Source organism: Bos mutus, chromosome X (assembly GCF_027580195.1).
Source record: "Bos mutus isolate GX-2022 chromosome X, NWIPB_WYAK_1.1, whole genome shotgun sequence".
Taxonomy (NCBI): domain Eukaryota; kingdom Metazoa; phylum Chordata; class Mammalia; order Artiodactyla; family Bovidae; genus Bos; species Bos mutus.
The window spans coordinates 63,345,750-63,373,149 of NC_091646.1; the positions used below are offsets into that span (position 1 = coordinate 63,345,750).

Here is a 27,400-nt window from a genome sequence, read left to right on the forward strand (position 1 = left end):
GATTAGTTATTTGTCAGTTGCTTCATTTGCTATTATTTTCTCCCATTCTGAAGGCTGTCTTTTCAACTTGCTTATAGTTTCCTTTGTTGTGCAGAAGCTTTTAATTTTAATTAGGTCCCATTTGTTTATTTTTGCTTTTATTTCCAATATTCTGGGAGGGGGGTCATAGAGGATCCTGCTATGATTTATGTCGGAGAGTGTTTTGCCTATGTTCTCCTCTAGGAGTTTTATAGTTTCTGGTCTTGGACTCTGTGGGAGAGGGAGAGGGTGGGGTAATTTCGGAGAATGGCAATGAAACATGTATAATATCATATAAGAAATAAATTGCCAGTCCAGGTTCAATACAGGATACAGGATGCGTGGGGCTGGTGCACTGGGATGACCCAGAGGGATGGTACGGTGAGGGAGGTGGGACGGGGGGTTCAGGATGGGGAACACATATAGACTTGTGGTGGATTCATGTTGATGTATGGCAAAGCCAATACAATATAGTAAAGCAATTAGTCTCCAATTTAAATAAATAAATTTAAATTAAAAAATAAAAATTAAACAAAGAACATGTAAAATGTTGAAAAACTAAAAAAACTGAAAAAAGAAAACACGAAAGACAGCACCAGAAAATTACTAGAGTTAATCAATTAATATAGTAAAGTTGAAGGATATAAAATTAACACATATAAATCCCTTGCATTCCTATACACTAACAATGAGAAAACTGAAAGAGAAATTAAGGAAATAATTCCATTCACCATTGCAACGAAAATAATAAAATACTTAGGAATATATCTACCTAAAGAAACAAAAGACCTATATATAGAAAAGTATGAAACACTGATGAAAGAAATCAAAGAGGACAGAAATAGATGGAGAAACATACCATGTTCATGGAATGGAAGAGTCAATATTGTGAAAATGAATATATTACCCAAAGCAATCTATAGATTCAATGCAATCCCTATCAAGCTGCCAACGGTATTTTTCACAGAACTAGAAGGCAATGACACCCCACTCCAGTACTCTTGCCTGGAAAATTCCATGGACGGAGGACCCTGGTGGGCTGCAGTCCATGGGGTCGCAAAGAGTCAGACATGACTCAGCAACTTCACTTTCACTTTTCACTTTCATGCACTGGAGAAGGAAATGGCAACCCACTCCAGTATTCTTGCCTGGAGCATCCCAGGGATGGGGGAGCCTGGTGGGCTGCCGTCTATGGGGTCGCACAGAGTCGGACATGACTGAAGCGACTTAGCAGCAGCAGCAGAACAAATAATTTCTCATTTTGTATGGAAATACAAAAAATCTCAAATAGCCAAAGCATCTTGAGAAAGAAGAATGAAACTGGAGGAATCAACCTGCCTGACTTCAGACTATACTGCAAAGCTAGTCATCAAGACAGTATGGTCCTGGCACAAATACAGAAATATAGATCAGTGGAACAAAATAGAAGCCCAGAGATAAATTCAAATAGGCAATAATATACAATGGAGAAAAGACAATCTCTTTAACAAATCATGCTTGGAAAACTGATCAATCACCTATAAAAGAATGAAACTACAACACTTTCTAAAACTATACACAAAAATAAACTCAAAATGGATTAAAGATCTGAATGTAAGACCAGAAACTATAAAACTCCTAGAGGAAAACATGGGCAAAAACACTCTCTGACATAAATCACAGCAGGATCCTCTATGACCCACCTCCCAGAGTAATGGAAATAAAAGTTAAAATAAACAAATGGGACCTAATTAAACTTAAAAGCTTTGCACAATGAAGAAAACTATAATCAAGGTGAAAAGAGAGCCTTCAGAATGGGAGAAAATAATAACAATGAAACAACTGAAGAAGAAGTAATCACAATAATATACAAGTGGCTCATGCAGCTCAATACCAGAAAAATAAATGACCCAATAAAAAAATGGGCCAAAGAAGTAAACAGATATTTCTCCAAAGAAGACATACAGATGGCTAACAAACCATGAAAAGATGCTCAACACCACTCATTATCAGATAAATACAAATCAAAACCACCTGGTCAGAATGGCTGCTATCAAAAAGTCTGCAAACAATAAATTGCTGGAGAGGGTGTGGAGCAAAGTGAACCTTCTTACACTGTTGGTGGGAATGCAAACTACTACACCAGTATCGAGAACAGTGTGGAATTTCCTTAAAAAACTGGAAATAGAACTGCCATACGACCCAGCAATCCGACTGTTGGGCATACACACTGAGGAAACCAGAATTGATAGAGACACGTGTACCCCAATGTTCATTGCAACACTGTTTACAATAGCTAGGACATGGAAGCAACCTGAATGTCTATTGGCAGATGAGTGGATAAGAAAGTTGTAGTACACATACACAATGGAATATTACTCAGCTATTAAAAAGAATGCATTTGAATCGGTTCTAATGGGGTGGATGAAATTGGAGCCTATTATACAGAGTGAAGGAGAAGGCAATGGCACCCCACTCCAGTACTCTTGCTTGGAGAACCCCATGGATGGAAGAGCCTGGTAGGCTGCAGTCCATGGGGTCGCTAAGAGTCGAACATGACTGAGCGACTGCACTTTCACTTTTCACTTTCATGCATTGGGGAAGGAAATGGCGGCCCACTCTGGTGTTCTTGTCTGGAGAATCCCAGGGACAGGGGAGCCTGGTGGGCTGCCGTCTATGGGGTCGCACAGAGTCGGACACGACTGAAGTGACTTGGCATTGGCATACAGAGTGAAGTAAGTCAGAAAGAGAAATGCCAATACAGTATATTAACACATATATATGGAATTTAGAAAGATAGTAATGATGACCCTATATGTGAGACAGCAAAAGAGACACAGATATAAAGAACAACTTCTTGGAACTCTGGGAGAAGGTGAGGTTGGGATGATTTGAGAGAATAGTATTGAAACATGTATATTACCATATGTGAAATAGATCACCAATCCAGGTTCCATGCATGAAACAGGGCACTCAAAGCCAGTGCAGTGGGAAAACCCTGAGTGATGGGATGGGGAGAGAGGTGGGAGGGGTGTTCAAGATGTGGTACATATACACCCATGGCTGATTCTTGTCAATGTATGGCAAAACCCACTACAATCTTGTAAAGTAATTAGCCTCCAATTAAAATTAAATTTAATTATAATTAAAAATTTTTAGCCAAAGAAATCTAATTCCCACTCTATTTCCCTGACACATGCACTAAAAAAATTAAGTAAATAATGAGTTAGTTAAAAATAAAACTATATGAATATTTCCTTTAAAAGTCATCATGAGAAACCTTAATTTGCCCTCTAACAGTGTTACACATTAGTTCCAGTCTGTTAGAAAGAGCTGAGATGAATTGCTAACCCGGAAGTTGATAAAATCTATAGTACTTTGGCCACCTCATGCGAAGAGTTGACTCATTTGAAAAGACTCTGATGCTGGGAGGGATTGGGGGCAGGAGGAGAAGGGGACGACAGAGGATGAGATGGCTGGATGGCATCACTGACTCGATGGACGTGAGTCTGAGTGAACTCTGGGAGTTGGTGATGGACAGAGAGGCCTGGCGTGCTGGGATTCATGGGGTCTCAAAGAGTCGGACACGACTGAGCGACTGATCTGATCTGATTACAATTACACTAGATTTTATTTCAAGAAATTTAACACATAGTCACTTCGGGCATTCCAAAAAGCCTGGCCTCTCATCTTTTGCAAGCATACTCAATTTCTATGGTGAAATTTTAATGTCCTACCAGATTTCTATTGATGTGGGCAGCAGGTGCTTAGATTTATTAAGGCCAAAAGAAAGACTAAATTATTTAATAAGCAAGAAAGGAACGTGAAATGTCACTGGAAATCCCATCTCAAAGTTATAGCATGTTCATGCATGTTCATGTATAGCCCCTAGTTCATATGTGTGCCCTATAATTTTTCAGAGTTTGAATTTTTTTTTTAAAGAAAGCTGTTCTAAATATGTTTGTTTCAAAATACAACCATTTGGCAGGAATAGATAACTATATATTCATACTTTGGTAAGATGGAATCAGTGGTATGCTGAAGCTGGCTGGGATGGGTTCATGAGAGCTTATTATTAAATTTTTAGGAAATTAGCTTGAAATTAGTCATGATGGGAACACATATAGCAAGACAAATCAGGACGTTTTCATTTTATTTGTCTTCAGAGAGCTCATTGTTAAAATTTTATTTGCTTCTACTATTGCATTGAATCAAAATGACCACTTTTCTTACTGACTTGTAAAAGCACACATTGTGAAAATAGCAACTTTTCTGTTTCCCCTCACAACAAAACTTGTATGATATTAACAACTTAAGCACTTTTCAGCCATTATTTATTCAAATATTTTTCTGCCTCCACTTCCTGATATTCTTTTCAATTTTTCAAATTCTAATTTCTGTTTGTGTTTAATTTGGAATAGTTTGTATTGCAATGTCTTCAAATCCACTTTTTCTTCTGAAATGTGTAATTTTGTAATTTGCTACTAATCACAGACTGAATTTTAAATCTCAAGAATTGTAATTTTCATCTTTAGAAGCTTAACGGGTATTATTTTTTTTTAATATCATTCATGTTTCCACTTAACTTTTTAAACATATGAAACGTAGTTGCAATAACTATGTTAATACCTTTTCTGATAATTCTAGTATCTTTGTCAATTCTGAATCATTTTTGATTGATTAATATTTCTCATTTATGGCATGCATTTTCTTGCTTTTGTCATGCCTCATAGTTTTTGATTGGATATCAAATGTGAATTTTACCTTTTAGAATGTTGGATATTTTTGTATTCTTATAAATATTCTTGAGCCTTACTCTAGGCTACCATTAAGTTACTTGCAAAGAGTCTGTATCATTCCAGGTCTTCACTGTAAAATTTGTTAGGCAAGACAAGAGCAGCGTTTCATCTGGCATAGACTCAATACTCATTATTTGTCACCACTGAGGCAAATGCCTTCTGAGTACTTATTTGACTATAAATTATGTTTGCTAATATCACTGGCAGTAATAGGCACTAATTCTAGCCCTTTGTGAGCACTCTTCTTTCTAATCCTATTAGATAGTTATTTCTCCAGTAGTTTATTTACATTCATTCACTGATGTGTACTCTGCTAAACACCCTCTGCCACTCTCCAGAGTCCTTTATCTGTAGATCTTTTCCCTCTGGCACTTTGTTTTGTGAACTCTAGCCCACTTGATTTTGATCTCCCTGGACTTTGAACTCCACTTCCTCAACACAGGGAGTTTTCTTTGCCTGTGTTCCCTCCCTTTGTTCTATAGCCTGGTGGTGGTGGTGGTCTAGTCGCTTAGTTGTGTGTGACTCTTTCCAACACCATGGACTGTAGCCTACCAGGCTCCTAGGTCCATGGGATTTTTCCAGGCAAGAATATTGGAGTGGGTTGCCAGTTCCTTCTCCAAAGAACTTGACCCAGAGATTAAACCCACGTCTCCTGCTTGGCAGGCCGATTCTTTACCACTGAGCAACCTGGGAAGCTGTGGCCTGGAAACTCTCTCAAATAATAACCTAGGGGCAACTTGTTAACTTTTTTTCACATCTCAGAATTCACTGTCTTTTGTTGCCTGATGTACAGTATCTTAAAAGCTGTATTTTTAAAATCATTTGTCTATCTTTCTTGGGTCTTTCAAGCAGGAGAGTAAACCTTGTCCCAGTTACTGTACTTTGACTAGAAGTGGAAGCTGATGGAATTCAATGTGATCTGATATCCAAGATAAATGCTTTAAGATATTTACCTTCATAGTTATGCAGTATGTTGTTTTTAGTGTATATATGGACTTGAAGGCCATGTAGAATGAGACTGATTGCAGGAGACTAAGGATATTTGCTATGAGGCCTTCAACATTTATAAAAGAGTGTGTAGTTTACATGTCAGTATTATTTTTATTTTTTTTTATCATTCAGTTCTTATTTTTATAGTCACACATACTAATTTTCATCTGAGGAAACATCTCTTTCTTACTCTCAGTGTGTGTGAGTCCAGTATGGCTGACATCACTCTGTAGCAAGTAGGGTTGTCACATGACCCAGATCTGGCCAATCAGAATTACTGCCCTATGAACCCTAGATATTTGGTTTAGGAAAGGAGTACAACAGGGCTGTCTTCTGTCACCCTGCTTGTTTAACCTATATGCTGAGCACATATGAGAAATGCTGGGCTGGATGAGTTACAAGCTGGAATTATGATAGGCAGGAGAAACATCAACAACCTTAGATATGTGGAGGATACCACTCTACTGACAGAAAACAAAGAGAAACTAAAGATGAGGGTGAAAGAAGAGAGTGAAAGAGCTAGCTTAAGACTAAATATTACAAAAAAAACAAAAAACTAAGATCATTGCATCAGGCCCCATTACTGCCTGGCAAATCAAAGGGGAGAAGGTGGAAGAAGTGACAGATTTCTTCTTCTTAGGCTCTAAAATCACTGCAGATAGTGACTACAGCCAGGAAGTCAGAAGACAATTGCTTCTTGACAGGAAAGCGATGACAAACCTAGACAGTGTGCTTGAAAAGCAAAGACATTACTTTGCCAACAAAGGTCCATATAGTCAAGGCTATGGTCTTCACAGTGGTCATCTACAGTTGTGATAGATGAACTGTAAAGGAGGCAGAACACCAAAAAATTTATGCCTTTGAACTGTGGTGGTCAAGAAGACTGCTGAAAGTCCCTTATGTAGCAAGGAGATCAAACCAGTCAACCTTAAGGGAGATCAAACCCTGAATATTCACTGGAAGGACTGATGCTGAATCTGAAGCGCCAGTATTTTGGTCATCTGATGAGAACAGATGACCCACTGGAGAAGTCACTGATACTGGGAAAGATTGAGGGCAGAAGGAGAAGAGGGCATCAGAGGATGAGACGGCTGGATGGCATCACCAATGCAATGAACATGGGCAAACTCTGGGAGATGGTAAGGAACAGAGAGGCCTGGCATGTTGCAGTCCATGGGATGACAAGGAGTCAGACATGACTGGATGACTGAATAACAACCACAAATGTCCGTATAGTCAAAGATGTAGTTTTTCCAGTAGTCATGTGTGGATGTGAGAGTTGTACCATAAAGAAGGCTGGGTGATGAAGAATTGATGCTTTTGAACTTTGATGCTGGAGAAGACTCTTGAGAGTCCCTTGGACTGCAAGGAGATCAAATCAGTCAATCTTAAAGGAAATCAACCCTGAATAATCATTGGAGGACTGATGCTGAAGCTCCAATACTTTGGACACCTGATGTGAAGGGATGACTCATTGGAAAAGACCCTGATGCTGGGAAAGACTGAGGGCAGGAGAAGAAGGGGATGACAGAGGATGAGATGGTTGGATGGCATCACCAACTCAAAGGACATGAGTTTGACCAAGCCCTGGGAATTAGTGATGGACAGGGAAGCCTGGTGTGCTGCATTCCATTGTGTCACAGAGTTGGACACCACTGAGTGAATAAACTGAACTGACACTGCAGTTGTGACTCTGAGGAAGCTGAGAAGCTGAGAGAGATTTGTGAAGAAAATGGACCTTTCAGAATGAGAGCTGGATGAAAAGGAGGGTATTTCAAGTAGCAAGGGAGCTAGAGCAAAGGGACAGAATAGATTTGAGAATGTCTGGCTCTCCAGGAGAGAAGTAGGAAATGATGAGTTAATCTGCCTGGTGCTCTTGAACTTCCTGATAACATCTACTCCAGACACTCCTTGGCTGTTGAATTTTATGTTCATTTTCCATCATAGTCACTCCTCAGGAGCTTTGTTTCATGATCACTTTATCCTGGTGTTTTTTTTTTTTTTTTTTGCCATCATCCAGCTTGAGGCATAGGCAAGACTGAGAGTGAGGCAAAACCCACATCACTGATTGGTGAATAAGCTAACACACAAAACATGCCACCTTTTACTAACTTCTTTACATGCCTCATACTCTTGCTTTTACTTGGCATTCTCCAATATATTTTTTATCATATTTCTGATAACTGTCACATTAACATTTACTTTAAAGAATCTGTTTCTACAAAATGCAAAGTTATTTAACTAGGAAGCATTTTATAGTTCTTTCAATGTCAGCACTGATCATTTAAAAATATTAGCCTATTTAATTTTCTTTTTTATTTATTTATTTATTTATTTTTTTACCAGTTAAAGTTTCTGCTTTTCCCAGAGCCTGTATTCACAGGTGTATATAGTAAGCCTCTATGAAGGAGTTATATAGGACATGGTGCCTCGAACACACATTGGAATACAAACCCTTGTGTTTCTGCAGCTCACTGCAGGGAATTCATGAACACAGTAGTGTGCCTTTACTATTTATATGTGTTACATTTCTTTCATCTGTCTTCTGGCCTCTAACACTGGGAAGAGGAAGACTTAAACATTAAGTAGAAATGTCTCATAATGAAATGTTTCCTCCAAAATGAGAAGAAAGTCTAGGGGGGTATTTTATTTATGCAGAATTGGAGCAGTGCTCTGTTGAGAATCTGCAAGAGGGTGTGAGCAACAAAAGTCACCTGAATCTTTTCAAGGTTCCCACTAGGGTAGCTTTTTGCATAATTTTTTTTTTTTTGGGGTCACTCAGGGGCCAGTCTTACATTGCGTATTTTCTTGGTCCCTTTCCTTATTTATTCAAAGGTTTGGTGACGAAGGAGTCCTAAGTTAAATTTAGGTGTAGATATTAACGTCATTACTTTACATTTGGCTGTAAATATAAAACATATCTTCTCTTATTGATTTTTTTTTAATTATACATGTGTTCCCCATCCTAGACCCTCCTCCCTCCTCCCTCCCCATACCATCCCTCTGGGTCGTCCCAGTGCACTAGCCCCAAGCATCCAGTATTGTGCATCAGACTTGGACTGGCATCTCGTTTCTTACATGATATTTTACGTGTTTCAATGTCATTCTCCCAAATCTTCCCACCCTCTCCCTCTCCCACAGAGTCCATAAGACTGTTCTATACATCAGTGTCTCTTTTGCTGTCTCATACACCGGGTTATTGTTACCATCTTTCTAAATTCCATATATATGCGTTAGTATACTGTATTGGTGTTTTTCCTTCTGGCTTACTTCACTCTGTATAATAGGCTCCAGTTTCATCCACCTCATTAGAACTGATTCAAATGTATTCTTTTTAATGGCTGAATAATACTCCATTGTGTATATGTACCACAGCTTTCTTATCCATTCATCTGCTGATGGACATCTAGGTTGCTTCCATGTCCTGGCTATTATAAACAGTGCTGTGATGAACATTGGGGTACACGTGTCTCTTTCCCTTCTGGTTTCCTCAGTGTGTATGCCCAGCAGTGTATGCCCACTAGTACAGCCACTATGGAGAACAGTGTGGAGATTCCTTAAAAAACTGGAAATAGAACTGCCTTATGATCCAGCAATCCCACTGCTGGGCATAGCCTATTTAATTTTCATAGTGACTTTATGAGATAAAAATATGTTATTATTCCCATTTTGTGGACAAGAAAACTGAGACACAGTGACTATAAATGCTCAACATTAAACAGCTGCAGTGTAGAGCTGGAATTTGTACCAGCTTGGGTTCACAATCCACATGTTTATCCACTACATTGCAGAAGGTAAAAGAGATGATGACTCCTATAAAAACACATGCATCCAGACTATAATTTTATTCCTCTGTTTTGGCTTACAGGTATTCCTAGAGATCTTCCTGAGACCCTCACAGGATGACTAGGCCCTAAATAAGTGTTTGGTTGGTAGTCGCTCATCAACATAATTCCATTTCTCCTAGCCCTTAGGGTAGAATCCAGATATTATTGACCCTTGAAGACTTTGGGTATTTTAGGAGACATAATTAATGTGTAGATAGTCTTCTCACCCATTTTCCCCTCTAGTCAGTTACATTTATAGGATGTCTGAGGCAGCCCCTTTTGGCACTAATCAGTGCATTCTGCAAACACAATGGGGCATCTGCCAGCATTGTTTGGGGTCCTGCCCTACCTAAGGACATGACTTCATTTGTGCATCTCCTTAAACATTGGATAAAAACATGGAAGTGTTTTAAAAGGCAATGGTGCACTTTGGAGTTGAAGCATTCAGTCTTTGTTGCTGATTCAAGAAGGAATCTTCATTCTTCACTTTTTTCATATTATCTAAAATTGTTCTGTTTCAGTGAATTCTTAATATCAATGTAGTTAACTTTAAAGTTAGTTTTCAAAGTCTAGAGGGCTAACCACATGATGGTAAATCTGCTGATATGTGATTCTGAAAGGTTGTTGCTGAACCACGAAAAGACACCAGGATTCTTGGCCTCCGGAGGAGAAGGATTCAATCCGGGGTCAGAGACGAGGCTTCATCGCTCAGAGCTTTTGTGTAATAAAGTTTTATTAAAGTATAAAGGAGATAGAGAAAACTTCTGACATAGGGATCAGAAGGGGGCAGAAAGAGTACACCCGCTGCTAGTCTTCAGCTGGATATTATAGAGTCACTAGCAGTTTGTTATCTTGCCTGGAGAATTCCAAGGATGGGGAAGCCTGGTGGGCTGCCATCTATGGGGTTGCACAGAGCCGGACACGACTGAAGCGACTTAGCAGCAGCAGCAGTTTGTTAATGAAAGAAAGGAATGTCTTAAATCTCAGAATGGCACCAGACCCCTCATCCATAAGATGTATTTTTGGATAATCTTGGTACCAGATGAATGATCCCGGGCCATAAAACTATTGGTTTGAATCTTGTAGAAGGTCAGATTACCATACAAATAGTTTCATTTACATAGATTAGAGGAACAATGTCTGAGTTTAACATAATGGTTTGTCAAGTAGGTTCTGAGCCATTAGACAGAACTGACTTGAAGACAGAGTCTGGGGTAAATGTATAGTATATTAACATAGCTTAAGACAAACATTTCCATAAGAAAAATGCATTGGTTAACTCAAGGTTTGAGACTAGTTAACTTCAGGTGAAACCAGGTGTTATTATGGCAACACAGTATTTTAAGAGAAATCTCCTTTTAAATTTGTATAAAGAAGGGGAAAAAAAAAATATCGCTAGTTTCCTCCTGCCTGTTAAGAGAAATAAAAAGTGTCTGACACTTGCAGCCTATTTCCTCCATTTGGAGACCCCTTGCCTTCATGCCTGTTACCCTCTCAATTCTATCTACAATTAAATTTTTTAAAAAAAATAAATAAAATTCAATAAAAATAAGTAAATAAAATTAAGATTTCAGCAGTAATGACTATCTGATATCTTTACTTCACCAGCAGTTTCCCCTTTCCTTGCTACAGAATCTCACTTTAGCTTATGGGGAATGGAAAGAAGGAGAGAGCAAAAGGGAAAGAGAAACAGATGTCCAAAATATACTATGAAGAGTATTTTAAATGAAGGTAAACTGAGACAAACTGAAACTTCTCAGATTCACACAATCCTTACAATAATATTACCTCCTCCTCTGACCTAATGATGCTATTCCTTCCTTCTAATAGGTTCATTTAAAAAGTAACTTTTTCTATAATTAGCAATATTTGAATATGATCTGTACATAGGTTACTAGAATTGCGTCAATGTTACTTGCCATGTATTTAATAATTGTACTATTTTATATAAGATATTTTGTTTATTCTTCAGAAATACACACTGAAATAGTTAGGGTGAAGTGTGAAGTGTCATCATTTTTGCAAATTATTCTCAAATGTTACAGTAAAAAATAGAAAGAAGTAAATAAAAAAAATACATTTTATCTGAAAGAAAAAAAAATAGGCTGTCTTCTTTTTTCAACTGAAGCATTTGGCTACGGGAACAGCTCACGTTTCCTTGCCTTGGGGCCATACAGCTGGAACCTGACAGCACTGGGACAAAAACCTATGTATGGCTTCTGCTTCTAATTCTATTGTTTAAAAATGGGTATGAAGGCATCTAATCTTAAGAAATTTCTTTGACTTGTGACCTATGGAAAACAAATTCTAATCTAATTTAGGCAAAATCTAATCAAGGTAAAATGTTGCTGCTATCTTTTTTTTTAAACTCAAATTTTGTTGACAGATTAATTCAGCCGAAGACTTTGCTAAAAATCTTAAGTCAATGAAGCAAATACAATTTTCTCCTGAAGCCAATTCACAATACATCTTCCTACTCTCTAGTATAAGTGTGATATCAGAAGTTTCCAGACACAAACTGTCAAACTATGGCGTGTCTACTTTAGGGAACTCAGTGAGTCACCACTTATTTGTTTAATTTTTGTTTTCTTTTTTCATTTTAAAAGATGTTATTATATTCACCCTCATGTAGAACGCACAGACTACTGTTTGAAAAACATCCAATAAGGAAGCATTAAGAATCTCAGAAAGGGATAGACAGAGTATAATATTTAATTTTGGAATGTATTCCAAATATTATTTAAAATCCAGCTGGGCACATTATAAATGTATACCACCTTTGTTCTTTATAGAGAACCATGGGAATTAGGAAAAGCTACAGATTTATGAAATTCTTTGGCAGCATACAGGGCACATGAAATATGTTGACCAATGCTCAGACACACACTGTTTAGCTTACAATTCAGTAATAATATTGTGTTCATTAAATTGTTTTAAGAGTTTACTTTTGCTTTTAATAGGGAATTAAATTTTTCCCCCTTTGATGATATTAATGTTTGGCTCTCAGATGCATAAATTGGACCATTTCCCATTAAGCTGGTAAAAAAGGAAATTTAGAGAAAGAGAAGGAGAAAAAGAAAAAAAAAAATACTTGAAGAGTTCTTCCATTATTCTTGGATCTCCCTGGGTAGCCAAAAACTAGATGGTCCAGAAGCTTCAAAACCACTGGTAACAATATTGAACATTGAAGACTGTCACACTTATGGTGTATTAACTGAATTCCCTTTGACAATGAACAGCAAACTTGGTAGGTGACCTCCTAAATGGAACTGAAGAATGGGCTCCTACAAATAAATTATCATCTCAGTGTTGATGAGTGGGAACATTTCTTGCAAGTCTGTGAAGAGAGTCATAAGGATGAACTAATACCAACAAATGAAGCTGGAGGGACTACTCAGAACTCCTAGGGTTATTGACCTCTGCTATTCTATATGAAAGCCAAACAAAAGAAAAACAGGAGCTGAAAGAATCAGACAGTAAATCATAGACCTGTGTTGTTCAGCACTGCTATTAGAAGCTTCCAAATATTTGACTAATATTAAGTAATAGATTAAAGTGAGACACAGTAAACAGACAGTCATGAAACCCATCTGGTATGGACTTGTGAAGGCCAGCATCTACTTGCTTTAATTCCATTGATGCATTACTAGTGAGGAAAAGAAACGTTAGCATAGCTTATGCCCCCTCTACCCTTTCCTTTGGATAATTGATCATTTGAAAATTATCTCTATTTGGCTAGCTATTTCCTATGTTAATTACTTATCAAAAAACTTTTTTAAAAAGAAAGGAAGAAAAACATTGTACTATGACTTGTGTCAAATTGCAATACGATTTCATGTGCCAAAAAGGAAAGCCATGTAACAAGTCCCAGATGTTAGTAATGGGACAATTGAACACCCTGTATAAGGTCTAGATAATGTTTAAGGAATGTAATATTGTGCTTCAAATGACAAAAGTCAGGGAAATCAATATTTGGGGTGACTTTCTTCTTCCTCTGATGTTTGGAGAGTAAAAAGAACAAAGGAAAGAATGAAAACAGTTGAAAGAGAAAAAGAAAAGCACCAACAAGACAAAGGAAAACCTTTATTTCTTAGTCAATTTCTGCTACTCCATTTTATTTACTGAAAGGCATGGGCCATTTTCGTCCTGGTAGTCTTCCTGTTTCCACACTGCTGAGAAATACTTGTGAATACATGGTATGCATGCTCTCTCACATGATTTGAAACTTATCAAGAAATGGATCTGTGATTGTACACTCTATTGAACATAAAAAAAAAGAAAGTGACTATCAGAATTTAGGTCTCTCACAGTTTTCCTTGAAATGGAAAAGATGAGATGATTTTGTTAAGAAAATAAAAAAGAAGGGCAACTGACAGAGTATGTAAAAGCATTCATACATGAGAGGCAAAGCCAGCAAGTAAAGGAACTAAACTTTGAGGTTCCATCCTGGTCCTTTAGAGATAATTTGATTAAATGAGGAATTACCAACCAAAAGATCTTAGTCTCATCTTCTCTGTTGCTCAGGAAACCTGTAACCTTGAGTAAGTCACTAAACGTTTTCAAAGGGCCTCAATTTCTTCACATGTAAAGTGAGGATAATAATATATTTGTCTCTCTCAACTGTGCAGGGTCCCAAGATATTTACAAGTACTTAATTGAAAGCTTAAAGGTATCCAAATATTAGGGTTATGCATATAATTATTTTTAACCCTACTTGAATAGATGATAAAGCTCCTTTTGTAGAGGACACAAGGCTGTGGGCTTGCCCTGCCCTGGAGCCAACAGAAGTTAGAATAAAACAACTAATGTTATTTAAGCATTTTCCATGTGCCAAGAACTGCACTAAGCCTTTATGTGCATCAAGTCACTTAATATCTACAACTTTCTAAAGTTGAGGGCTTCCCAGATAGCTCAGTTGGTAAAGAATCCACTTGCAATGCAAGATATCCTGGTTTGATTCCTGGGTCAGAAAGATCCGCTGGAGAAGGGATAGGCTACCCACTCCAGTATTCTTTGGCTTCCCTTATGGCTCAGCTGGTAAATAATCTGCCTGCAATGAGGGAGGCCTGGGCTCGATCCCTGGGTTGGGAATATTCCCTGGAGAAGAGAAAGGCTACCCACTCCAGTATTTTGGCCTGGAGAATTCCACGGACTGTAAAGCCCATGGTGTCACAAAGAGTCAGACAGGACTGAGTGACTTTCACTTCACTTCAAAAGTAGAAATGTGTTTGCTCATGCTCAATCGTATCTGACTCTTTGCGGTCCCATAACTATTGCCTGCCAGGATGCTCTGTCCTTGGGATTTCCTAGGCAAGAACATTGCAGTGGTTGCCATTTCCTCCTCTAGGGAATCTTCCCAACCAAGAAATCATATCCAAGTCTCCTGTGTCTCCTGCACTGCAGGTGGATCCTTTACCACTGAGCCACCTGGGAAGCCCCATTTGACAGATAAGGAAACAGGGTCAGTGATTTGCCCAAGGTCAGACAGCTAAGATGTAGCAAAGCTGGGATTTGAATCTAGGGCCTGTTACCCCACACTTGCTGTTTCCAAAGTTATATGGCGAACCCAAGTTAAATCAGGTTCTCTGACTATGGTACACTATATCAAAATTGGCCTAAAAAATGGTTCACCTTTGGGGATTCCTGATTTTAAGCAATTCTCTTCCCTGGTGGCTCAGAGGTTAAAGCGTCTGCCTGCAATGCAGGAGACCAGGGTTCGATCCCTGGGTAGGGAAGATTCCCCTGGAGAAGGAAATGGCAACCCACTCCAGTATTCTTGCCTGGAGAATCCCATGGACGGAGGAGCCTGGTGGGCTACAGTTCACGGGGTCGCAACGAGTCAGACACGACTGAGCAACTTCACTTTCACTTTCACTTTGGGGATTCCTGATTTTAAGCAATTCTATCAGTATTAATGAGGGTGATAAATTCGTTCGTTCAGTTCAGTTCAGTCACTCAGTCATGTCTGAGTCTGCGACCCCATGGACTGCAGCATGCCAGGCTTCCCCGTCCATCACCAACTCCCAGACTTTACTCAAACTCATGTCCATAGAGTCCATGATGCTATACAACCATCTTATCCTCTGTCATCCCCTTCTCCTCCCGCTTTCAAACTTCCCCACCATCAGGGTCTTTTCAAATGAGTCAGTTCTTTGCATCAGGTGGCCAAAGTATTGGAGTTTCAGCTTCAGCATTAGTCCTTGCAATGTTCATACCAAGGTGCTTTCTTTCAAGTCTAGAGAGGGCAATGCCTAACCCATAGAATAAAGTTTTAACAATTGTTTTAAAGACCTTGTAGTACTGAAGTAAGGGGAGGAATTTTATGGGAGGGCTCCCTTCAAATCATACTTTCCAGATAAGTGTCTCCTTTTTCTACATTTACAAATGTTCTTAATTCTTTATAGTTACATTTTCATCTGTAAAACAGAAAAAAATAATAAATAAAGATAATAATGGCATCTACTATATGGGGTCATTATGATTATATAAGTTAATATATTTTATAGATGAAGAAATTGAAGCAAAGGGGGATTGACTTGCCTCAGGTCATGTAACTATAAAGTGGCAAATCTTGGGGACAAACAAAGATGGTGGTTCTCTGATTGTTGTCTGTCAGGATTTTGAAAAGAAGAAAATTCCATAAAAGAAAAAAAAAAAAATGGATGATGAAAGGAACTACTGGATTGCTTATGACTTATGAAGGTGAGTATTTTTGGAAGACCAGTGGAAATTTTCTTTAACAATGAGCTGCTGCTGCTGCTAAGTCGCTTCAGTCATGTCCAACTCTGTGCGACTTCATAGACGGCAGCCCACCAGGCTCCCCTGTCCCTGGGATACTCCAGGCAAGAACACTGGAGTGGGTTGCCATTTCTTTCTCCAATGCATAAAAGTGAGAAAATAAAGTGAAGTCGCTCAGTCGTGTCTGACTCTTTGCGACCCCATGGACTGCAGCCCACCAGGCCCCTCCATCCATGGGATTTTCTAGGCAAGAGTACTGGAGTAGGCCGCCATTGCCTTCTCCATAAAAATGAGCTACAACAATAAAATTCATGATAGCTAACACTTGCAGAAGATATTAAGAAGAGGTGGCAATACACAGAAGAACTGTACAAAAAAGATCTTCATGACCAAGATAATCACGATGGTATGATCACTCACCTAGAGCCAGACATCCTGGAATGTTAAGTCAAGTGGGCCTTAGAAAGCATCACTACGAACAAAGCTAGTGGACGTGATGGAATTCCAGTTGAGCTATTTCAATCCTGAAAGATGATGCTGTGAAAGTGCTGCACTCAATATGCCAGCAAATTTGGAAAACTCAGCAGTGGCCACAGGACTGGAAAAGGTCAGTTTTCATTCCAATTCCAAAGAAAGGCAATGCCAAAGAATGCTCAAACTACTGCACAATTGCACACTCATCTCACACGCTAGTAAAGTAATGCTCAAAATTCTCCAAGCCAGGCTTCAGCAATATGTGAACCGTGAACTTCCAGATGTTCAAACTGGTTTTAGAAAAGGCAGAGGAACCAGAGATCAAATTGCCAACATCTGCTTGATCATCAAAAAAACAAGAGAGTTCCAGAAAAACATCTATATCTGCTTTATTGACTATGCCAAAGCCTTTGACTGTGTAGCTCACAATAAACTGTGGAAAATTTTGAAAGAGATGGGAATACCAGACCACCTGACCTGCCTCTTGAGAAACCTATATGCAGGTCAGGAAGGAACAGTTAGAACTGGACATGGAACAACACACTGGTTCCAAATAGGAAAAGGAGTACCTCAAGGCTGTAAATTGTCACCCTGCTTATTTAACTTATATGCAGAGTACATCATGAGGAACGCTGGGCTGGTAGAAGCACAAGCTGGAATTAAGATTGCTGGAAGAAATATCAATAACCTCAGATATGCAGATGACACCACCCTTATGGCAGAAAGTGAAGAGGAACTCAAAAGCCTCTTGATGTAAGTGAAAGTGGAGAGAAAAAGTTGGCTTAAAGCTCAACATTCAGAAAATGAAGATCATGGCATCTGGTCCCATCACTTCATGGGAAATAGATGGGGAAACAGTGGAAACAGTGTCAGACTTTATTTTTTCGGGCTCCAAAATCACTGTGGATGGTGACTGCAGCCATGAAATTAAAAGACGCTTACTCCTTGGAAGGAAAGTTATGACCAACCTAGATAGCATATTCAAAAGCAGAGACATTACTTTGCCAACAAAGGTCCGTCTAGTCAAGGTTGTGGTTTTTCCAGTGGTCATGTATGGATGTGAGAATTGGACTGTAAAGAAAGCTAAGCACCAGATAATTGATTCTTTTGAACTGTGGTGTTGGAGAAGACTCTTGAGAGTCCCTTGGACTGCAAGGAGATCCAACCAGTCCATTCTGAAGGAGATCAGCCCTGGGTGTTCTTTTGGAAGGAATGATGCTAAAGCTGAAACTCCAGTACTTTGACCACCTCATGCAAAGAGTTGACTCATTGGAAAAGACTCTGATGCTGGGAGGGATTGGGGGCAGGAGGAGAAGGGGTTAACAGAGTATGAGATGGTTGGATGTCATCACTGACTCAGTGGACATGAGTTTGAGTGAACTCTGGGAGTTGGTGATGGACAGTGAGGTCTGGCGTGCTGTGATTCATGGGGTTGCAAAGAGTCGTACATGACTGAGCTGAACTGAACACTTATTTGGACTTTACTATATATTAGGTCCTATATTACCTCTCAGTAATCCTGACCTATAAGTGTTCCATAAGTATGAATAATATTAATAGTATCTATTTTGATTGTGATGTTCACAATCAGTAAAGGGAATACAACATGTACACAGATAATTAGAATACAAAGTAGAAAACTAAAAGTGACTAGAAACAATAAGGTGAGGTAACTGGGGACTTCAGAAGAAAGAGAGCACTTCTGCTGTGGCAACATATATGCCACTGATAAAGAAAGAAGGTTTAAAAGAGATAGCCACTTATGCATAAGGGAAACTTGAAGAGAAGGTAAATGTTGCAAAATGTGGATGTGCATGCTAAGTTGCATCTGACTCTCTGTGAACCTATGGACTGAAGCCCACCAGGATTATCTGTTCATGGGATTCTCCTGGTAAGAATACTAGAGTGGGTTGCCATTCCTTTTTTCCAGGAGGATCTTCCTGACCCAGGGATCAAACTGGCATCTTTTACAGCTCCTGCATTGGTGGGCAGGTTTTTTTACCACTAGCACCACTTGGGAAACCCTGTGAAATGTGGAGCAGAAAGGGAAATCACAATCTAAAAGAAGGTACAGAGACAGTGAAATGCATAGTCTGTTCTGCAAGTGACAGTTAATTCATTTTTGTTGTTGTTGTTGTTGTGAAGGGGACTATAGGAAATTAACTCAGCAAATTAGGATGAACTCAGATTTGAAGAATGAAAGATTTAGATGTCAGGCCAATGACTTTGAATCTCATTCTGTGGGAAATGGAAAGTCATTGTCAACATATAAATTTTTTTTTCATGAATAGAGAGCCCAACTTCAGGAAAACTAACTTATCAACAAATGTAGAATGGATTAAAGAGGAATGGAATAAAGGCAAGGGATCTAGTTAGGCTGCAACTACAATAGCCAGTTGACACAGACACCCCCACCCCAGACTTTGTTTCTGTGTCAAGGGACCAATTCAACTAATAGTCATTCAAAAAATACCCACAAAATTGTTACTATGGACCAGGCACTTGTAAAGTCCCTCTCTGCAGGGGCTTAGTATATTATAATTTAATAATTATAATGTTAAAGTCTCTTAGAAACACATTCTCTGAAAAAGTAAGACATGATAAATGTTTACCTTTGTCAAGAAATAATTTTACACTGTGCAATCAAACAGGAAAATTATAGCCTTAATGAAAGTGTTAGTCACTCAGTCGTGTCCAACTCTTCACAACCCCATGGTCTATCCATGAGTTTCTCCAGGCAGGAATACTGTAGTGAGCTGACAGTCCCTTCTCCAGGTGATCTTCCCAATTCAGGGATCTAACCTAGATCTCATGCACTGCAGGCAGATTCTTTGCCTCTTTCTATAACCTCAGAGAGACAGACAATAGTCAAACATGCAAATATTCATGAATACACAGCCACAACCTGTACTTACATCCTACAATCAGTAGATGGCGATTACAAGCTTTCATCCAGTGACTTTCAACTCAAAGGATAGAAGAAAGTAAGTGAAAGTGGAGAGAGGAGAGAAGAACAAAGGAGGGAAGGGGAAACGAAGGAATAATGAGAGGATGCTTGAAGGGAAGAGAAAGATTAAGTGGAGAGAGTGGGAAATGGGAAGGGGATAGAAGCTATGCTTGCAGTTCAAATGTCTCTCTGAGATATACTTAGTTTAGAACTCTTTCCAAAGGTTAAATTTGCAGCTAGCCCTGCTGGCAGGGAAGAAATTTGAATTGTCTTCCAGGCAGATATTGAAGAAGATAATTTTCTTATTCCATAATCCCACCAACTGAGTTTAGTAGAGAGAGGGCACAGATGTGTTTGAAAGGTGCCCCCACAGGTCTTTTGACCCTGTGGAGCAAAGAAATGTAACTTTAAAAACCTCATAACTGTTCTGCTGCCTGGGTGTCTCTTTCTTTCTTGTTAAGCTGAAAATCCTAGCAGAGGAAGAGAAAAGTTGGGACAAGTTCCCAATATATTATTAGGGGCATTTATGAAGTCAAAACAAAGAGGAAAATTCTATTAATAGTAAAATTGACCTTTTGAGATCTAGGTGGAGACCATCACCAAAGGAATAATTAGGCATGAAAACGCTCAAAGTTGGATGTTGGCTATGGTTCAGTAATGGATTGAGAGTTATAGGAATAAAGATGAATAAGGAAAGAAAGGAGAAGGTGTAAGACCATATTGCCTCTTTATTTGAGAATAGAAGTCTAGTCTACTTCCTCTTGGTGTAGTCATTGTATCTTGAGGCAAACATTAGATTTATTTTCCTGGATGGATATGAGAAGAGAGGTTAAGAGCAATTTTTGCCCAAATATTCTGTCTTTGCAATTGCAAATTTTTGTAGGTCAAAAGTCAGACATGGGTCTCACTAAGCTAAAGCAAGGGATTTTCACCATTTTTTTTTTTAGCTTTTCAAGTTTCAAGCTAAAGTGGGCTATAGGGGAAATTCGATTTCCTTACCATCTCTAGTTTCTAGAGGCCACCTGCATTCTTTGGCTTAGGGCCACTTCCTCCTACCTTCAAAGCCAGCAATACTACATATTTCTGATCATCATTCCTCAATTACATTTCCTTCTGACCCCAGCCCATGAAGGTTGTCCCAATGTTAAGAACACATGTAATTAGATTTTATCCACTCAAGTAATTCACAATAAGTGCATAATTTCAAACTATATGTCCTTAATCATACCTGCAACAAAAAGTCCGATTTGTCATGCAAGGTAACATATTCATAGGTTCCTGGGATTAGAGGAGAGAGAGAGAAAAAACTAAATGTACATAATAAATGACAAAAAAAATGACTTTTGGATTAGGAATGCTCAACAGAACTGCTTAGAAATGGGTACAGTACATCAATCAGTACATCAGATCAGACAGGTACTTTGAATGCCTCTAATAAAAAGGGATCTTTTTTCTTTAAAAAATCATTTATTTTTTTACTTGAAGGATAATAGCTTTACAGAATTTTGTTGTTTGCGGTCAAACCTCAACATGAACCAGCCATAGGTATACATATATACCCTCCCTTAAAAAGGGGATTTATTTTTGATGGTAAGAAGTTGGATGAGTTGAACAGTTCTATGAAGACCTACAAGACATTCTGAACTAACAACCAAAAAACGATGTCCTTTTCATTATAGGGAACTGGAATGCAAAAGTAGGAAATCAAGAAATACCTGGAGTAACAGGCACATTTAGCCTTGGAGTACAGAATGAAGCAGGGCAAAGGCTAATAGAATTCTGCCAAGAGAACACACTGTTCATAGCAAACACCCTCTTCCAACAACACAAGAGAAGACTGTACACATGGACATCACCAGAAGGTCAACACCGAAATCAGATTGATTATATTCTTTGCAGCCAAAGATGGAGAAGCTCTATACAGTCAGCAAAAACAAGACCAAGAGCTGACTTTGGCTCAGATCATGAACTCCCTCTTGCCAAATTCAGACTTATATTGAAGAAAGTAGGGAAAATCACTAGACCATTCAGGGATGACATAAATTAAATCCCTTAGATCTGATAGACAGAGTGCCTGAAGAACTATGGGCAGAGGTTTGTGACATTGTACAATAGGCAGGGATCAAGACCATCCCCAAGAAAAATAAATGAAAAAAAAGCAAAATGGTTGTCTGAGGAGACCTTATAAAGAGCTGTGAAAAGAAGAGAAGCAAAAGGCAAAGGAGAAAAGAAAAAAATATACCCATTTGAATGCAGAGTTCCAAAGAATATCAAGGAAAGATAAGAAAACCCTCCTCACTGATCAATGCAAAGAAATAGAAGAAAACAACAGAATGGGAGAGACTAGAGATATCTTCAAGAAAATAAGACATACCAAAGGAACGTTTCATGCACAAATGGGCACAATAAAGGACAGAAATGGTATGGACCTAACAGAAGCAGAAGATATTAAGAAGAGGTGGCAAGAATACACAGAAGAACTATACAAAAAAGATCTTAATGACCCAGATAACCACGATGGTGTGATCACTCACCTAGAGCCAGACATCCTGGAATGTGAAGTCAAGGGAGCCTTAAAAAGCATCACTACAAACAAAGGTAGTGGAGGTGATGGAATTCCGGTTGAACTATTTCAAATCCTAAAAGATGATGCAGTGAAAGTGCTGCACTCATTATGCCAGCAACTTTGGAAAACTCAGCAGTGGCCACATGAATGGAAAAAGGTCAGTTTTCATTCCAATCCCAAAGAAAGGCAATGCCAAAGAATGCTCAAACTACCGCACGGTTGCATTCATCTCACACGCTGGCAAAGTAATGCTCAAAATTTTCCAAGCCAGGCTTCAACAGTATGAAATTCCAGAACCATGAAATTCCAGATGGTCAAACTGGTTTTAGAAAAGGCAGAGGAACCAGAGATCAAATTGCCAACATCCGTTGGATCATCGAAAAAGCAGGAGAGTTTCAGAAAAACATCTATATCTGCTTTATTGACTATGCCAAAGCCTTTGACTGTGTGGACCACAACAAACTGGAAAATTTTTAAAGAGATCGGAATACCAGACCATCTGAACTGCTTCTTGAGAGACCTGTATGCAGGTCAGGAAGCAACAGAACTGGACGTGGAACAACAAACTGGTTCCAAATAGGGAAAGGAGTACCTCAAGGCTGTATATTGTCATCCTGCTTATTTAACTTATATGCAGAATACATCATGAGAAATGCTGGGTTGGATGAAGCACAAGCTGGAATCAAGATTGCCAGGAGAAATATAAATAACCTCAGATATGCAGATGACACCACCCTTATGACAGAAAGCAAAGAAGAACTAAAAAGCCTTTTGATGAAAGTGAAAGAGGAGAGTGAAAAATTTTGCTTCAAACTCAACATTCAGAAAACTGAGATCATGGCATCTGGTCCCATTACTTCATGGCAAATAGATGGGAAAACAGTGGAAACAGTGACAGACTTTATTTATTTATTTTTGAGGGGGGCTCCAAAATCACTGCAGATGGTGACTGCAGCCATGAAATTAAAGGACACTTGCTCCTTGGAAGAAAAGTTATGACCAAACTAGACATATTAAAAAGCAGACATTACTTTGCCAACAAAGTTCCATCTAGTCAAAGCTATTGTTTTTCCAGTAGTCATGTATGGATGTGAGAGTTGGCCTATAAAGAAAGCTGAGCACCAAACAACTGATGCTTTTGAACTGTGGTGTCGGAGAAGACTCTTTAGAGTCCCTTGAATGAAAAGGAGATCCAACCAGTCCATTCTAAAGGAGATCAGTCCTGAATATTAATTGGCAGGACAGATGCTGAAGCTGAAACTCCAATACTTTGGTCATCTGATGCAAAGAACTGACTCATTTGAAATGGCCCTGATGCTGGGAAAGACTGAAGGTGGGAGGAGAAGGGGACAAGAGAGGACAAGATGGTTGGATGGAATTACCAACTCAATGGACATGAGCTTGAGTAAACTCCGGGAGTTGGTGAAGGACAGGTTGGCCTGGCGTGCTGCAGCCCATGGGATCTCAAAGAGTTGGACATGACTGAGTGACTGAACTGAACTAATATGAATAATTTGACAGTGGCAGAGGAATGTTAAAACTAAATTTTGTAAAAGGAGATATTTGTCTTTCTCTGTCTGACATTTTCACTGAATATAAAATCTCAAGGTCCATCTATGTTGTCACAAATGGAAACATTTTACCTTTTCTTCTAGCTGAATAGTGTTCATTTATACATATCATATCTTATTTACCCATTCATCTGTTCATGGGCACTTAGGTAGTTTCCATATTTTGGATATTGTAAGCAAGGGCACAGTGAACATAGGGGAGCATATATCTTTTCAAATTTAGTGTTTTGTATATTTTAGATAAATATCCAGAAGTGGAATAGCTGGATCATACAGCAGTTTAATTTTTAGTCATTTTTGGAGGAATCTCCATAGTGTTGTCTACCTTGTTGTTGTTCAGTTGCTCAATTGTGTCTGACTCTTTTCAACTCCTTAAACTGCAGCATGACAGACTCCTCTGTATTCAACTATCTTCTGGAGTTTGCTCAAATTCATGCCTGTTGAGTTGGTGATGCTATCTAACCATTTCATCTTCTGCTGTTCTCTTCTCCTTTTGCCTTCAATATTTCACAGCATCAAGGCCTTTTCCAATGAGTCAGTTCTTTGCATCAGGTGGCCAAAGTATTGGAGCATCCACTTCACCATCAATCCTTCCAGTAAATATTCAGAGTTAATTTCCTTTAGGATTAACTGGTTTGATCTCCTTGCAGTCCAAGGGGCTCTTAAGAGTTTTCTCCAGTACCACAATTCAAAAACATCAATTCTTTGGTTCTCAGCCTTCTTTATGGTCCAACTCACACATCTGTACATGATGACTGGGTAAACCATAGCTTTGATTATACAGACCTTTGTCAGCAAAGTGATGTGTATGTTTTTTTTTTTTTTTTTTAAACATAGTGTCTAGGTTTGTTATAATTTTGATGCCAAGGAGCAAGAGTCTTTTAATTTCATGGCTATAGCCACTGTCTACAGTGATTTTGGAGCCCAGAAAAGAAAATCTGTCACTGCTTCCACTTTCCCCCCCTTCTATTTGCCATGAAGTGATAGAACCAGATGCCATAAACTTAGTTTTTTTTTTTTTAATGTTGAGTTTCAAGCCAGCTTTTTTACTTTCCTCATACACCTTCATCAAGAGGTGCTTTAGTTCTTCTTCACTTGCTGCTATTCAAATAGCATCATCTGTATGTTTGAAGTTGTTGATAATTCTCCCAAAAATCTTGATTCCAGCTTGTGATTCATCAAGCCTGGTATTTCGCTTGATGTACTGTGCATAGAAGTTAAATAAGCAGGGTGACAGTATACAGGCTGTTGTACTCCTTTCCCAAATTTGAGCCAGTCAGTTATTCCATGTCTGGTTCTAACTATTGCTTCTTGACCTGCATACAAGTTTCTCAGAAGACAGTTAAGGTGTTCTGGTATTCCCATCTCTTTAAGAATTTCCCACAGTTTGTTGTAATCTGCACAGTCAAAGGCTTTAGGGTAGTCAATGAAGCAGGAGTAGATATTTTTATGGAATTCCCTTACATTCTCCATGATCCAATGGATGTTGACATTTTGATTTCTGGTTCCTCTGCCTCTTTGAAACTCAGCTTAGGATGGCAGAGAAATAGGATGGGGAGACGACTTCCTCCCCCACAAATTCATTGAAAGAACATTTGAACGCTGAACAAATTTCACAAAACAACCTCGGAATCCTGGCAGAGGACATTAGGCACCCAGAAAGGCAGCCCATTGTCTTTGAAAAGAGGTAGGACAAAATATAAAAGATAAAAAGAGAGACAAAAGGGGTAGGGATGGAGACTCATCCTGGGAAGGGAGTCTTTAAAGAGAAGTTTCCAAACATTGGAATCTCAGAGGGCAACATAAGCGGGAGGAAAAATAAATAAATAAATAAACCCCATAAATTACATCCCTAATGGCAACTCCCAGCAAAGAAGTATCCCAAACACTCACATCAGCCACCAGCATGCAGGGGCTGAACAGGGAGGAGTGGACTGCATTGCTTAGGGTAAGGACTGGGCCTGAATGTCCTGAGGGCAATCTGAGGAAGCTAACATGAGATAGCAACATAAACTGTGGAATAGCCAGAGAGAGAGAGAGGAAAATAAAAGAGAGAGAGAGAGAGAGAGAGAGAGAGAACTATCCCATGAAAAGCCCTAACCTAAGGTACTGCCTGGCCTGCTCACAGAACAAAGGACTGAGGGAATACCAGAGGAGAGCTAGCTGGCTGCACACTAGCCCATCCCCCACTGGAAGCATGGAGGGCAGGCACGCAGTAGCCAGAGTCAGAAAGGAGCAAACTTGGCTCCAGAGATGGCATCCCCTACCAAACTGCGAGCAGGCTTCCAGTTGCTAACCAAGACTTCCTGGGATGCTGGACGGTTGACATCCACCTGGAGGGTTGCAGCCAAAGATAAGCTCCCCAGAAGAGGCACACAGCACACCTGAGACGGAGTGCACGCTGCCAACCAGGAAACTGAGCGGCTGGGAACGGGGAGGTGATAAGATTCATTCCCCACCTGGGGAGAGTGCACTCACCAAGCACCTGGTCGCCTGAGCTGCTTGGACCTGGGAAGGGCACAAAACGCTGGCCCAACCAAGTCTAAGCCTTTGGGGAGTACCTGAGAACCTGAACCTGATCAGCTTAAACCTGGGAAGTACACACAACCCAGGACCCGCTTTAGACAGTTCCCCTGCAGAACAACCTGGAGCCTAAACAGTGTAGACTGGGAAAGCACACACGCTGTGAGCAGGGGAAAACCCAGTGTGGCCAAGACACTGCAAGCACTCCCCATGCACACCAGTGATATTTGTTTGCAGTGTTCCTCCCTCCCCACAGCACGACTGAACAAGTGAGCATAAATAAGTGACCACCTTCGCCCCCTTGTGTCAGGGTGGAAATTAGACACTTAAGAGACCTGCAAAAAGAAGAAATCAAAATAAACAGAGGGAACCGCTTTGGAAGTGACAGGTACAACAGATTAAAACCCTGTAGTTAGCACCGACTACATTGGAAGGGACCTATAGATCTTGAAATGTATAAGCTGGAACAAGGAACTATCTGAAACTGAACTGACCCCACACTGCCTGCCACAGCTCCAGAGAAATTCCTAGATATATTTTAACTATTACCATTTTTTTTTAATTTAATTTTTTAAAATTCTTAAGTCTTCTATTACTCCTTTAATTTTCATTTTTATAGCCTACTATTACCTTGCAAAAAAAGACCCTATTTTTAAAGCAAACTTCATATGTATTTTTTGTAATTTTTGTTATTTTGCTTTGTTGTTTTTTTTTAATATTGTATTTTTGAGAGTCTACCCTCTAGATTTTTAATATTTGCTTTTTGATATTTGTTATCAATTTTTTACCTTTAAGAATCCAATTGTCAGTATCCATTTTTAATTAGGAATGTGATTACTGGCTTGATTACTCTCTCCCCCTTTTGACTCTTTCTCCCCAAGGTCACCTCTATCTCCTCCCGCCCCTTCTCTTCTCTAGACAACTCTAAATCTCTGTATGTGTTCTGGGCTGTGGAGAACACTTAGGGA

At 39.2% G+C, this 27,400-nt stretch overlaps 1 non-coding gene across 1 annotated transcript; it reads left to right on the plus strand.

Moving 5' to 3' along the window:
* Window positions 1-15,276: 15,276 nt before the first annotated feature.
* Window positions 15,277-15,348, plus strand: TRNAC-GCA (transfer RNA cysteine (anticodon GCA)). The gene has a single exon. It is a non-coding gene; the product is annotated as a tRNA-Cys (tRNA).
* Window positions 15,349-27,400: the final 12,052 nt, after the last annotated feature.